We start from the raw sequence: 15,919 nt of genomic DNA, 5'->3' as shown, positions 1-15,919 counted from the left end.
CTTACTCTCTGCTCTCTTGCCCAGCATACCCACACTCCCCTGACATAGACCTTGTTGTTAGATGTTCTCTTAGGTTCTTGTCTGGGTTTTATGGATCTAAATTCTTTTAAGAGATTGTGGTTCATATTAGTTCTGAAAATTAGAGGTCACTAGAAGTACTTCTGAAAGTAGCTGCACAAAATTTCAAGGGTTGATAGAATGCTCTATCTACCCTGGAAACAGAGCCATATTTTAACAGAGTTAAAAATCAAGTCATAGTGTAGAGCAATGGGAAAACACAAGAAAAATATCTGGTAATGATAAGAAAGTTTAAAACACAACTCTGAAGAAGATAACAAAATCAAATCTGACACATACAAACCTCCACAAAAAATATAAATTGGTCACAGGTTATGGAAGAAAGAAAAAAGGATTTTGAAGAGACAAAGGAATAGTCTGTCTGACATCTATGGGATAGGGAGTGGTTTATAAATAAAGAAGAGATAGAGAATGTTATAAATTGCAAAATGGACAATTTTTGCTACATTAATTTTAAAAATTTGCTCAAGCAAAGCTAATGCAACCAAGATTTGAAGAAATGCAGATATCTGGGAAACAACTTTCCAAGCTAGCATTTCTGGTGAAGGACTTATTTCTAAAAGATATGCATAATTGAATCAAATTTATAAGAATCCAAGTTATAAACCTAAAGATATTAGGAACTCACTCTTCAAAAAAAAATTCCTGGGAAAATGGAAAATAGTATGGCAAAAAGTAGGTATAGGTCCAAGGCTCTGCCATACCAAAATAAGGTCTAAATGGATACAAGATTGATGAAGATATAATGATGATATAATTATCCAATTAAATGATCAAGAAATATTTGGACAAATCTATGGAAAGGGGAGAAATTTATGACCAAATAGTATATAGAATACATTATCAATTGCAAAATGGATAATTTTTGACTTCATTAAATAGAAAAAGGTTTTGCACTATTAAAACCAATGCAACCAAGATTAGAAGGAGAATAGAAAAAAGAGGAAATAATTTATACAAGTAAGGATTTTCTGATAAAGGTGTCATTTTTTTATTCTTTATTTAGTATTTTGTTTTTTCTTTTGTTCCTGTAATTTCTTTTTTTTCTTATTAATATTTCATTTTATTTTTCCAATTACATGTCATAAAAGTATTTCAACATTAATCCACATGCATTGTATACGTCATACAATTTTTATCCACCTTTCCTTTCTACCTTTCTTCCCTCAGCTGCATCTAGTGAAGGTTGTGCATGTCCCTATGTGGTTACTATGTTCCTAGATTATTCATTTTTCTACATGAGAAGTTAGGACTAGGGCAAAAATAGTGGAGAGAAGACAGGCACTGTGAGAAGTGCTCCTGCTTCCCCTCAAAAACGGCATGAAAGGAACATCCTAAAAGAAATTTGAAAGAGAAGCTAGAAGAACACCTACCAACCAGGTCTGTCTCAGGGGATTGTGGGTAAACTGGGAGCACAGACCAGAGGACCAGTACAGGAACAGCAGAGGGGTCCAAGAACCAACTGAAGCCACAGAATCTTTGGTTGAGGGGAGAGGAGCAATGGGAGGCTGAGTTCCAGAATAGAATTTCAGACCACTCCTGAAAAATGACCAGCTGGACAAAGGACCAGAGCTCCATAGATTCAGCAGAGCCATCTTCCCAGATCAAATGACAGATACCCCCCCCCCCGACCCCATGCACACACACACACCTCTCAGGCTCAGGTGTGGGCCAGGTAGTTCACTCAGCTGAAAGGGAGATCAACTCCCTCCCCTAGGGCCCAGCCCATTGTTCAAGGTCAACTGAGACCCTGCTGCTGAGGATTTCAAACACTTCAGAGAAAGCAACCAGTGCCCCTTACAGGCTGAATGTTGGAATTCCTAAGCCATGTGAACAAAACCTCTAGGGTTTTCAAAAGTAAACCTCTGAGATCCAGCCCCCTGCCCACCTGAAACAAGACCCTAGGAAGGTGAAGAAAAGCTAGCGAAAGGGGGACCCGTGGAAAAATAATTAGAAAAAAATAGATTCTAACCCAGGGAAATCTGGCACTTCCAAGGGGAATATGAATTGGTCTCCAGCCCAGAAAGACTTCTTTGAAGAAATCTGGAAGAACTTTAAAAAGCAATGAGCAATTGGAAAAACTGGGAAAAAAACTCAAGATAAAGTTGACATCTTGCAACAAGAAAAGAAATCCATGGAAAATAAAATTGAACAAATACAAAATGAGAATAATTCTCTCAGATCCTCAATTGGTCAAATGCAAAAAAGGAAATGATTCTCTCAAAACTACACTTGGGCAAATGGAAAACTCCTTCAAAACTAGAATTGACCAATTAGAAAAGGAGTTGCAAAAGGTAAATGAAGAAAATTCTTCTCTTAAAAAAAAGGTATTGTTGAAACTAATGACTTCATGAGAAAACAAAATTCTGTTGAGCAAAATGAAAACATCAAAAAAAAATAAAAGAAAATGTAAAATACCTCATCAGCAAAACCACTGACCTTGAGAATAGATCAAAAATGGACAACTTTTTTGATTATAGGCCTTCCTGAAAACATAGAAGAGAAAAAAGCCTGGACTTAATATTCATATTAGTGATGGAAATTTACCCTGATATCATGGAACCAGAGGGCAAAATAGTTATTGAAAGAATACAATGGGTGGGAGTAATAGAGTGGCAGGCAGGCCAGCAGGCATTCCATCTATGGGAGGCAGATTCCTGGGCCATGGGAATTGAGCCATGCTACGGGAGATCATCTCCTTTCAGCTGGGCCAGTGTGGCAACCAAATCGGGTTTGAGTTCTGGAAGTAGCTCTGCGTGGAACATGGATCATCCCAGAGGGCATTGTGGAGGAATTTGCCACCAAGGGCACCAACCGAAAGGACATCTTTTTCTACCAGGCTGATGATGAGCACTACATCCCAAGGGCTGTGCTGCTTGACCTGGAGCCTCGCGTGATCACTCCATCCTCAACTCTCCCTATGCCAAACTCTACAATCCTGAGAATATCTACCTGTCTGAACATGGTGGAGGAGCTGGTAACAACTGGGCCAGTGGCTTCTCACAGGGGGAAAAGATTCATGAAGACATCTTTGACATCATAGACCGAGAGGCAGATGGCAGTGACAGCCTAGAGGGCTTTGTCCTGTGTCATTCTATCACTGGGGGAACAGGCTCTGGCCTGGGCTCTTACCTTCTGGAGCAACTAAATGACAGATATCCCAAGAAGCTGGTGCAGACATACTCAGTATTCCCCAACCAAGATGAGATGAGTGATGTTGTTGTACAGCCATATAACTCACTCCTTACCCTCAAGCTGCTGACACAGAATGCAGATTGTGTGGTGGTGCTGGACAATACAGCCCTGAATCGGATTGCTACTGACAGGCTGCATATCCAGAACCCATTCTTCTCCCAGATCAATCAACTGGTGTCCACCATCATGTGAGCCAGCACTACCACCCTGTGCTACCCTGGCTACATGAACAATGACCTCATTGGCCTCATTGCCCCCATCCCCAGGCTCCACTTCCTCATGACTGGATATACCCCCGTCACCACTGACCAGTCGGTGGCTAGTGTGAGGAAGACGACAGTGCTGGATGTGATGCATTGGCTGCTGCAGCCCAAGAGTGTGATGGTGTCCACAGGCCAGGATTGGCAGACCAACTCCTGCCATCTTCAACATTATCCAGGGAGAGGTGGACCCTACCCAGGTCCACAAGAGTTTGCAAAGGATCCAAGAAAGAAAGATGGCCAATTTCATCCCCTGGGGCCCAGCAAGCATCCAGGTGGCACTGTCTTGGAAGTCACCCTATCTACCATCTGCGCCGAGTCAGTGGACTCATGATGGCTAACCACACCAGCATCTCCTCTCTTTTTGAGAGAACATGCTGGCAATATGATAAATTGCAGAAGCGGGAGGCCTTCCTGGATCAGTTCTGCAAGGAGAACATTTTCAAGGACAATTTCGATGAGTTAGACACTTTGAGGGAGATTGGGCAGCAGCTCATTGATGAGTACCATGCTGCCACCAGACCCAACTCTATCTCCTGGTGTACCCAGGAACAGTGACCTCCTGATTACTCCAAGGACAATACCTTTATTTACCTGCTTACTGCTGTGCCTCTATAATAGCCTACCTGGCCATCTTTCTGCCCCAAGGTTTCTGAGGATGATTCATAGGAGAGGCATCCTTGATTTCATGTATACACTACAAACATCTTCACACACACACACACACACACACACACACACACACACACAACTTTCCCAGGGCAGCAGTCTACTGCTCAGGCTTACTACTTTCCTTCCAATAAGACTATCTCTAATAGAGCCCTAGATGGAAGAGCAGGAGTTTTTGGACTGTGGATAGTGTACTCACATCCTTTCTTGTTCCTGGTGGATTAGTTGCAATCCAAGGTCCTCCTCTATACCAGTTTTCCCAACCCCGGCCTTGGAGACTAAGATGGTTCCCTCTTCACCCTGGGTCCCTGTCCTTAAATGTTGCCTATACCTAATAAGAGGGCCAGCCATATCTGCATCCATGTTCTGATACTGCTTCACATTTTGAGCTCCCTTGCTTTAATATTGAAAATTAATGTTATCTCTGCTCCACAACAAGGCTTCTAGGGCTACATTGCTTTGCTAATACTTTTGGGACCTAAGCAAGAATATTGAAGGCCAGAACCCGGGGACAAGAGTCAGGAGGTCAGGGGGACAGCTAGGTGGTGATTAGATAGAACATCAGCTCTGAAGTCAGGAGGACCTGAGTTCAAATCCAGCCTCAGACACTAATTACCTAGCTGTGTGACCTTGGGCAAATCACTTAACCCATTGCTTTGCAAAAAAACAAACAAAAAAAAAGTTAGGAGGTAAAGAACTCAGGGAAGTTAACAGTCAAGAAAACTAGGTCAGAATATGCAAGAGTTTTTCAGGAAATAGAAGACATTAAGAGCTATAAGCATTGCTAGCAAACTGTCCCATATTGACTGTACTCTAAGTAAACTCTGCTCCCTTTGAGAAGATGTACAAGTTTTTTTTAAGATACAGAGCTTTCCATTGTTGGGAAATCCTAGGCAGCTGGATTCTGCCCATCAATGAAGTGCTGTACACCCCCCCGCCACTGTGTCCAGAAGTGTATGAGAGAAATTTTACAAGCTCTTGTAGTTCTGGGCTTCTAGTCCTAGAAGATAGGGTGGAAAATATTTTCTAAGAATCTCAAGGGGCTTTAGAAGCTCTATCTACTATGTGATTTAAATAATGGTATTTGAAGTGTATTTTACTGCTGGTCTGGGCATGCCATGTTATCCCTCAAAGCCCAGGACCCTGAATAGAAACCCTGGTGTCAGTCAGGGATGACCTAACCAGCTTTCAAGTATGGGAAGAACATTGGGGACCCCAGCAAGAACTTATCAGTGACTTGGCCAGTCCTCAACTGAAAATCTACCTTGTGCCATCCAAGGGAGAGGTGATCAGTATTATCTATTACGTTTCTTTCTATTTCCTCACCCACCACCTTTAGGGATGACAAAGATTAAAGCCAGAAAAAAAGAGTGGGTAGAAACTTCTGGTGTCCTGGTTGGCAAGAACTCAGAATGTGGCCATAGAACATTCTTGTGGGGGAGGAGGGGGGGGCTTCTAATGAATGTGTGGTAGGTAGCCACATGTCAATATTCTCCTGCTTAAGTAGTCAGTAAAGATTTCCTTTTTCTGTTGTTGTAAAAGTTAAATAAACTAGAAAATTATTCATCTGCAAAGAAAGAATACAGTGATTCCCTGTAGAAAGTGATCCTAAAATTAAAACACCAAGGAATATTGTGGCCAAATGCCAGAACTATCAGATTAAAGAGAAAATCCAGCAAGCACCCAGAACAAAACATTTTAAATACCAAAGAACCACAGTAAGGATTGTGCAGGACCTGGCTGTATCAACATTAAGTGAAGGGATTGGAAGGGCCTGGAATGAAATATTCTGAAGAGCAAGGAAGGTTGGAATGTAGCTAAGAATCTACTATCTGGAAAAGCTGAGTCTTCTCTTCCAGGAGAAAAGATGGACATTTAAAGAAATGGGAGACTTCTATCATTTCCTGATGAAAAGAGCACAGCTAAATAGAAAATTTGGACATCAAACAGGAGGTTCAAGAGACAAAGGAAAAGTTTTAAAAAAGGATAAAGAAGAAAAAACTGATATCCAATAAGATGAAACTAGCTATATCCCTACCTGGCAGAAAGACTGCTATTGCTCTCTAGAATTGTAACACTATTAGAGAGAATAAACGTAGCCAGAAGAGATGGAGGCTCAACAATTCTGTGACTTAGATAGAATGATTTAAAAAACAATACCTCCTTAAAAGGGGGACAGTAAGGAGACAGGAGGATTAGAGATTGTATGAGGTAAATTTCATTACATTAAGAGGTACAAAAAACCTATTGCAACAGAGGGGAAGAAGGCAGGAGGTGAGAACCTGAATCTTCATTAAAGTTAATGTATACACACTTAAGTTATGAAAACTTACTTATCTTTCAAGTATTAAAAGTGGAAAATGGAGGGGGTATTGGGAGGAGTAGAAAAAGGGCAAGTAGCAGAAATATGTGAAGGAAAAAGGGGAAAGGGAAAGAATAAAGGGGAGGGGATTGGCATAGGAGGGCAAACACATTGAAGGTGGCAGTGAGAAACAAAATACTAGGGAATAAGTATAAAGGGGAAAAAGGGGGAAAATACAAACAAAGGGAAGATTACATGGAGGGCAATAAAACATTAGTAATTATAACTTTGAATGTGAATGGGATGAACTTTCCCTTAAAACATAGGTAAATAGCAGACTGTATTGAAAACAAGAATCATGATCAGAATAAGTGTGGAATGAGGAGCACTGGCCTCAGAGCAGTCTTGTGGTGGGAACCTGCAAGGGACATTGGTTGCAAGTAGCCTGTATCTCCAGAGCACAGCCCACAGATGGTAAGGGGGTCAGGAAGACTGAAGACATCTCTTTGCTCTCCCTGGGACAGGATTCTGATTCTTACCCACACTCAGATCCAGGTTGCAGTTTGACTTTCTGTACTAAGATAGCAGGAATTCTCCTCATAGCTCCAAGGCAGAAGGAACCACCTGTGGTCATCTATATATCAAAGCATAGGAAAGAGAGTATAGGATATTGGAGGAATAAAGGTCCCACTGGAGTTCTCCAAAAAAAAAACCCCAAAAGTCTTGGAAGTACCAAAAATTTGTCTTGGACTGAGGAAATGAGCAATCAACAGAAAAAGAAGAATCTCCTTGCAGAATATTTCTTTGGTCCCATGGAATATCAAAACACATCATCAAATGATGACAAAATTTAACCTTCTGTATCCCAAGCCTCCAAGAGAAATAGAAAATGGGCTCAGACTATGGATGAGTTCAAAAAGATTTTGAAAAGCATTTAAAGGAAATGGAAGAAAAAAATGGGAAGAGAAATGAGAGTGACTCAGAAAAATCATGAAAACCAAATCAGCAACTTAGTGAAAAAAATACAAAAAAAAATACTGAAGAAAATAATCTATTAAAAACAGTTTAGGCCAAATGGAAAAAGCAAAACAAAAGGAAAATGAGGAAAATAATGCTTTAAAAAGCAGAATTGACCACCTGGAAAAGGAGATAAAAAAGCCCTCTGAAGAAAAGAACTCCTTCAAATGCAGAATGGAACTAAAGGAATCTGATGACTTTAAAAGAAATCAGAAAGGAATAAAACTTTTCCAAAAAAGCCAAAAATTAGAAAAATCATATATATCCCATTGGAAAAAACAGCCAACCTTGAAAACAGATCCAGAGGACATAATTTAAAAATTATTGGGTTACCTGAAAATCATGACCAGGAAAAGAGCCTAGACTTCATTTTTCAAGAAATAATACAGCAAAATTTCCCTGAGATCCTAGATGCAGAGGGTAAAACAGAAATTTTGGGAATCCACCAGTCACCTCCTGAAAGAAAAACTTCCTGGAATATTATAACCAAATTCCAAAACCCCCAAGTCAAAGAGAAAATTCAAAAAACTGCTAGAAACAAACAAGTCAGCTACCATGGCTACATTTTCAGGATTACACAGGATCTGACTGCATCTACATTAAGGGCTCATCGGGATGGGTATATGATATTCCAGAAGGCAAAAATATCTTGGTTTACAACTGAGAATCAACTACCCAGCAAAAATGAACAAAGGGAAAATATGGACTTTCAATGAACCAGGGAACTTTCAAACTTTCCTATTGAAATAACCAGAGCTGAACAGAAAGTTTCATCTTCAAGTACAGGACTCGCTTGTACCATAGAGTTGGTGGATGATAAGGACTAACTGTGAGGAGCTTAGTGATATCCAACTGTTTGTATTCCTGCATGGGATGAATATACTGATACCTCATATGAAGTTTCTCATTAACCATAGCTTTTAGAAGGAGCATATATAGACAGGGCAGAGGAAGGAGCCATAATATAGTAAAATGATGGAATCAATGAGTGATAAAGGGAAGTACTGGGAGAAAGAGAAAGGAGAGGAAGAAGGAGCTAGGATATTTCACTTAAGAGTCAAGAAAAAGCTTTTAAAATGGAATGGAATGGGGGAAGGTGAGGAAGGAAATGAGTGAGCCTTCATTCTCATCAGAAATGACTCAGAGAGAAAATAATATAAACACTTAATAGACTATAGAAACCTATCTTACCCTGGAGAAAAATGAGGAGAAACGGATGTGATAAGGGTGACTTGGGGGAAGGAGGGGGCAAATAAGTGATAGAAAAGAGGGGAGATTGTGGGAGAGGGTACTCAGATACAAAACACTTTTGTACAACGACAGGATGAAAGGAGAGAGAGAGAGAGAATAGCATAAAAGAGAAAGGGAGGAATAGAGTGGAGGGAAATACAGCAGAATTAGTGACTGTGTGAAAAATTTTGAAGAAACTTCTCTGGTGGACTTATGATAAAGAAGGCAACTCACCCCAGAGACAGAGCCATTGGGATCTGAACATAGACTGAAGTACATATTTTCTCTCTCTCACAATTCTTGAGGTTTTTCATCTTCTTTGTGTTTATTCTTATAAGAAAATAATTGTAATAATGTAAAATAAATAAAGAAAAAAAGAAAAAAGATTGAAAACTATTAAAGAAAAGCAAACAAGAATCCTAAAATATGCTGCTTAGAAGAAACTAATTTGATGCAGAGAGATACAAATGGAGAAAAGTTAAAAGGCTGGAGCAAAATATATTTTACTTCAGCTGAAGTGAAAAATGCAGGGGAAACAATCATTATCTCAGATAAAGCAGCTGCAAAAATAGATAGATTTAAAAGAGATAAGTAAGGAAACTATATCCTCTTAATAGGCACCATAGACAATAAAGTAATTTCAATACTAAATATGTGTGCACCCAATAGTATAGCATCCAAATTCTGAGAGAAGTTGAATGAGCTACAGGAGGACATAGACAGCAAAACTGTACTAGTGAGAGACCTCAACCTCCCACTCTCAGGTTCAGATAAACCTAATCATAAAATAAAAAAGAAGAAAGTTAAGGAATTTAATATATTGCTAGAAAATCTAGGTATGATAGACATCAACGAAATTGAATGGGGATAGAAAAGAATATACTTTTTTCCTGGCATTTACACAAAATTGACCATGTACTCTGGCATAAATACCTAATGATCAATTGCAGAAAGGCAGAAGTAGTGACTACAACTTTCTCAGATCATACAATAAAAATGATATGCAATATTTGGCCAGAACTAATTGGAAACTAAATAACCTCATTAAAGAATGGGTGAAAAAAATAAAGAAAAAAAGAGAAATAGTGAGTTGATGAAGAAAAACATAGAAAGAATTAAGTATTTCTTCCTAGATAATGACAATAATGAAACAACGTACTAAAACCTATGACATACACTCAAGGTGGCTGGCAAGGGATATATTATATCTTTAAATGCTTACATGAATAAATTAGAGAAAGAGGAAATTAATGAAATAAATATGCAACTAAAAAATTAGAGAAAGAACAATTTTAAAACCCCCAATTAAATACCAAAATAGAAATTCTAAAACTTAATGGAGAAATTAATAAAATTGAAAACAAGAAAACTATCGAACTAATAAAACCAAGAGCTGGTTTTATGAAAATACCAATAAAATTGATAAATCTCTGATCAATTTGATTTAACAAAAGAAAGAAGAAAACCAAATTGCTAGTTTCATTAATGAAAAAGGTGAACTCACTACCAATGAGAAAGGAATTAAAGTAATAATTCAGAATTATTTTGTCCAACTCTATGTGAATAAATTTGATAATCTAAATGAAATGGATGAATATTTACAAAAATATAAGTTGCCTACTTTAAATGAAGGGGAAATTAAATACCTAAACAGCCTTACCTCAGAAAAAAGAAATTCAATGAGCCATTACTGTACTTACTAAGAAAATAATCTCAAAGGCCAGATGGATTCACAATTGAATTCTATCAAACATTTATGGAACAATTAGTTCCAATTCTATATAAACTTTTTGGAAAAATAGGGGAAGACAGAACCCTGCCTAACTCTTTCTATGACACCAATATAATGCTGATACCTAAAGCAGGAAGAGTTAAAAAAAGAAAGAAAATTATAGACCTATCTTCGTAATGAATATAGATGCAAAAAACTTAAATAAAATCTTCCCCAAATGCTTACAACAAACTGTCCCTAGAATAATACATTATAATCAAGTGGAATTTATCCCAAGAATGCTGAGTTGGTTCAAAATTAGGAAAACTGTTAGTATAATTAATTATATCAATAGCAAACCTATCAGAAATCATATGCTTATTTCAATGGATGCTGAAAAAGCTTTTGACAAAATACAGCACCAATACCTACTAAAAACAATAGGTTTGGGGTGGCTAGGTGGCACAGTGGATAAAGCACTGACCATGGAGTCAGGAGTACCTGTGTTCAAATCCAGTCTCATACACTTAATAATTCCCAACTGTGTGGCCTTGGGCAAGCCACTTAACCCCATTTGCCTTGCAAAAAACCTTAAAAAAAATAAATAAACAAAAACAATAGGATTGTTTCTCAGAATAATAACCAGTATCTATCTGAAATCATCAACAAGCATATGATCAATTTGTATGTAGTTAATAGGTATATACATATAGCTATCTAACTCTCCTTACTATCAGGGGCTAGGGGAGGAAAGAGAGAAGGAGAAAAATGTGTGAGGCTTTGCAGAACTTTGATTAATGCAATTATTAACCAGGACTTCATTATCTACTTCTTGATAGAGAGATGATGAATTCAAGGCACTGAATATTACTATCATATGATGGATTTTATTTTTTCTATATTTATTATGATATATTAACTGGGAGAGAATACAGCAGATAGAGCAATAAATACAATAAAAACATTAATGTCTGCTAAGGAAGCATCTTTTTTGTTACACAGAACAGAAGGAAATTCAGAAGGAAATAAAAATAACCTAAATACATTTGAAAGTACACATATAATTTAGGATAAATATTTTTTGAAAGTAATCTATATCTATGAGAGATTTGTGGGTCCAAATAAACCTCATTTTTCTATTTGACATTGTCTATAGAAATGATCTCTTTCTTATTGGTATTTGTTAAATCCAAGGGTGAAAGAGTATAAAATATGAACATTAGCTAAGAAGCAAGGGGGGAGTGCTGGTATGGAAGACTTGAAAGAGATTTGGAACAGTTTCTGTGAGAAAGGGGATAGAAAAGCAATTGTGGTAGAAGTCTAGTAGAGATTATGCAAAGTGATTACAAAGATCTCATCCATATAACAACATTATGTGACATTATTTACTAGTTCTACTATATGGTAGGTACTGAAGATGCAAATAGTACAAGCAATCTTGGAATTGTGATTTTCAAGTCTTGAGCTATGAAAGTATGTTTGAGTGAGGGTGATACTGAACAGAGGATTCATTTTTCTTTTTTCTTAATTTTAGAGTAGTTTTATTTATTGTGAGATTTAAAATTTTTCTCCCAGTCTTGCTTCCCACCCCCCACCCCCCCACAGAAGGCAGTTTGGTATTCTTTACATCATTCCCATAGTATGCACTGATCTAAGTTGAATGTGTTGCAAGAGAAATCATATCCTTATAATGAAGAAAAATACAGTATGAGATACAGCAGAATTATACAATAAGACAACATTATTTTTTTTAAATTAAAAGTAATAGTCTTTGGTCTTTGTTTAAACTCCACAATTCTTTCTCAGAATACAGATGGCATTCTCCTTCATAGAAACCACAAAATTTTGCCTGATTGTTGTCCTGTTGGTATGACCAAGTCCATTAAGGTCAATCATTACTCCCATGTTGCTGTTAGGATGTGCAGTGTTATTCTGTTTCTGCTTATCTTGCTCAGCATAAGTTCATACAAGTCTTTCCAGGCTTTGCTGAATTCCCATCCTTCCTGGGTTCTAATCTTCCATACTTCCACTGTGTTCTCTTCCAGTAACATATCATAATAAATATAGAAAAAATAAAATCAGTCATATGATAGTAATATTCAGTGCCTTGAATTTATCATCTCTCTATCAAGAAGTAGATAATGAAGTTCTGGTTGGTAATTGCATTAATCAAAATTCTGAAAAACCTCACACATTTTCCTCCTTCTCTCTCTACCCCCTTATCCCCTGATAGTAAGGACAGTGATATAGTTGTATGTATATAATTCCTTGATTCTAATAGAACATCACATACATATACCACAGTTTGTTAAACCATTCCCCAAATGATGGACTTTCCTTCAGTTTCCATTTCTTTGTCACCACAAACAGAGCTGCTATGAACATTTGTGTACAGGTGATGTTTATACCCTTTTTCATAATCTCTTCAGGGTATAGACCCAGTAGTGGTATTGCTGGATCAAAGGGTATGCACATTTTTATTGCCTCTTTGGCATAATTCTAAATTGCTCCCCAGAAAGGTTGGATGAGTTCACAGCTCCACCAACAATGTGTCCCAGATTTGTGTCCCAGATTTCCCAAATCCCTTCCAACATTAATCATTGTACTTTCTGGTCATATTGGCAAGTCTGAGAGGGGTGAGATGGTATCTCAGAGATGTTTTAATTTGCATTTCCCTAATAAGTAGTGATTTAGAGAAATTTTTCATATGACTATGGATCACTTTGATTTCCTCATCTGTAAATTGCCTTACCATTTGTCAGTTGGGGAATAGCTTGGTTTTTGAAAATTTGAATCAGTTCTCTGTATATTCTCACAATGATTTCTTTATAACCAGAAATACTGGTTGTAAAAATTGCTTCCCAATTTACTATATTATTTTTTATCTTGGTTACAGTGGTTTTGTCTGTGCAAAAGCTTTTTTAATTTTAATGTAATAAAAATTATCTAGTTTGTTTGAATGATGTTCTCTGTCTCTTCCTTGTTCATAAAATGTTTCCCTTTCCATTGATCTGAAAAGTATTCTACTTCTTGATCTTCTAGTTTGCTTATAATTTTGTTTTTTATGTTTAAGTCCTGTATCCATTTTGATCTTATCTTTGTATAGGATGTGAGATGGTGGTCTAATCTTTTATACTAACTTCTAATTTTCCCAACATTTTTTTATTGAAGTGAGAGTTTTTATCCCAATAGTTGGACTCTTTGGGTTTGTTGAACAGCAGGTAAATTGCTACAATCATTTCCTGCTATTTCACCTAGACTGTCACTGATCCACCAATTTATTCCTTAGCCAATACCAGACAGATTTGATGACTGATGTTTTGTAATGTAATTTTTGATCTGGTAAGGCTAAGCCACCTTCCTTTATGCATTTTTTCAATAAATCCCTGGAAATTTTTGACTTTTTATTTCTTCATATGAATTTACTTACAATTTTTTCTAACTCATTAAAGTAATTTTTTGGAATTTCGATTTGTAGGGCATTAAACAAGCAGTTTAATTTCAGTAGAATTGTCATTTTTATTATATTTGCTCTGCCTATCCATGAACAATTGATATTTGCCCAGTTATTTAAATTTGATTTTATTTGTATGAGAAATGTTTTTTAATTTTTTTTCAAAAAGTTTCTGAGTCTGACTTGACAGATATATTCCCAGGTATTTTATATTGTCTAAGGTTACTTTGAATTGGCTCTCTCTTTTTAGCTCTTTCTACTGCATCTTGCTAGTCTTATATAGAAATATTGAGGATTTATGAGAGTTTACTTTATATCCTGCAACTTTGCTCAAGTTGTTAATTCTTTTTGAGGGGTTTTTTAGATGATTATCTGGGATTCTCTAGGTTTACCATCAAATCATCTGCAAAGAGTGAGCATTTTGTCTTTTCCTTCCCAATTATAATTCCTTTGATTTCTTTTTCTTCTCTTATTGCTGAAGCTTAAATTTCTAATACTATATTGAATAGTAATGGTGATGGTGGGCATGCTTGTTTCACCCCTGATCTTATTGGGAATGCCTCTAGCCCATCCCCTTGCATTATAAAGCTTATTGATGGTTTCAGATAGATCCTGTTTTTTATTCTAAAGAACAATCCGTTTATACCTACCTTCTCTAGTGTTTTTAGTAGGAATGTGTGTTGCATTTTGTCAAACATTTTAACAACATCTACTGATATAATCATATGATTTCTGGTAGCTTTGTTACTGATATGATTAATTATATTGATAGTTTTCAATATTGAACCAACCCTGCATTCCTGGGATAAATGCTACTTGGTTATAATGTACTACCGTAATGACAACTTGCTGAAGTCATTTTGCTAAGTTTTTTTGTAGATTTTTGCATTTATATTCATCAGTGAGTTAAGTCTATAATTTTCTTTCTCTGTTTAACTCTTCCTGGTCAAATATCAGCACCATATTGGTTGCATAGAAAGACTTAAGCAGAGTTCTGTCTTCACCTATTTTTTCAAAGAGATTATATAGAATTAGAATGAGTTGTTCCTTAAATGTTTAGTAGAATTCACATGTGAATCCATCTAGCCATGGAGATTTTTTCATAGGGAGTTCAATGATGGCTTGCTGAATTACTTTTTTTGAGTTAGGATTGCTTAGGTATTTAATTTCCTCTTCATTTAACCTCGACTGCCTATGTTTTTGTAAATATTCATCCATCCCATTTAGATTATAAAATTTATTGGCATAGAGTTGGACAAAATAATTCTGAATTATTACTTTAAACTCCTCCTCATTGGTGGTAAGTTCACCTTTTTCCTTTATGATACTAGCAATTTGGTATTCTTCTTTCTTTTTTAATCAAATTCATCAGAGATTTATCAATTTTATTTTTTTTCATAAAACTGGCTCCTGGCTTTTATATATTAGTTCAATGGTTTTCTTACTTTTGATTTTTTTTTAATTTCTCCTTTAAGTTTTAGAATTTCTAATTTGGTATTTAACTGGGGGTTTTAAAATTTATCTTTCTCTAATTTTTTAGTTGCACATTTAGTTATTGATTTCCTCTTTCTCTAATTTATTCATACAAACATTTAAAGATACAATTTATCCCCTGACAGCCTCCTTGAATGTATCTCATAGGATTTGGTATGTTGTTTCATTATTGTCATTATCTAGGATAAAATAATCAATTCTTACTTTAATTTGTTGTTTTTTTTCCGTTCATTCTCTTTTTTTAGGTTTTTTGTAAGGTAAAAAGGGTAAAGTGGCTTGCCCAAGGCCACACAGCTAGGTAATTATTAAGTGTCTGAGAGCAAATTTGAACCTAGGTACTCCTAACTCCAGGGCCGGTGCTTTATCCACTATGTCACCTAGCCGCCCCGCATTCATTCTTTAAAATGAAGCTATTCAGTTTCCAATTCGTTTTGTTTCTATATCAATCTGGACCAATATTGCATATTGCATATGATTTTTATTGCATTATGATCTGAAAAAGTTGTTTT

At 36.5% G+C, this 15,919-nt stretch overlaps 1 pseudogene; it reads left to right on the top strand.

The window, feature by feature from the left end:
- The first annotated feature begins 2,756 nt into the window (after window positions 1–2,756).
- LOC141515316 (tubulin gamma-1 chain pseudogene) lies at window positions 2,757–4,091 on the top strand (annotated as a pseudogene).
- The last annotated feature ends 11,828 nt before the right edge of the window (window positions 4,092–15,919 follow it).

This window comes from Macrotis lagotis, chromosome 1, assembly GCF_037893015.1.
Source record: "Macrotis lagotis isolate mMagLag1 chromosome 1, bilby.v1.9.chrom.fasta, whole genome shotgun sequence".
In the NCBI taxonomy this organism is placed as follows: Eukaryota; Metazoa; Chordata; class Mammalia; order Peramelemorphia; family Peramelidae; genus Macrotis; species Macrotis lagotis.
Note: the sequence above shows the minus strand (reverse complement) of the source record. Positions and strands in the feature narration are given on the sequence as shown.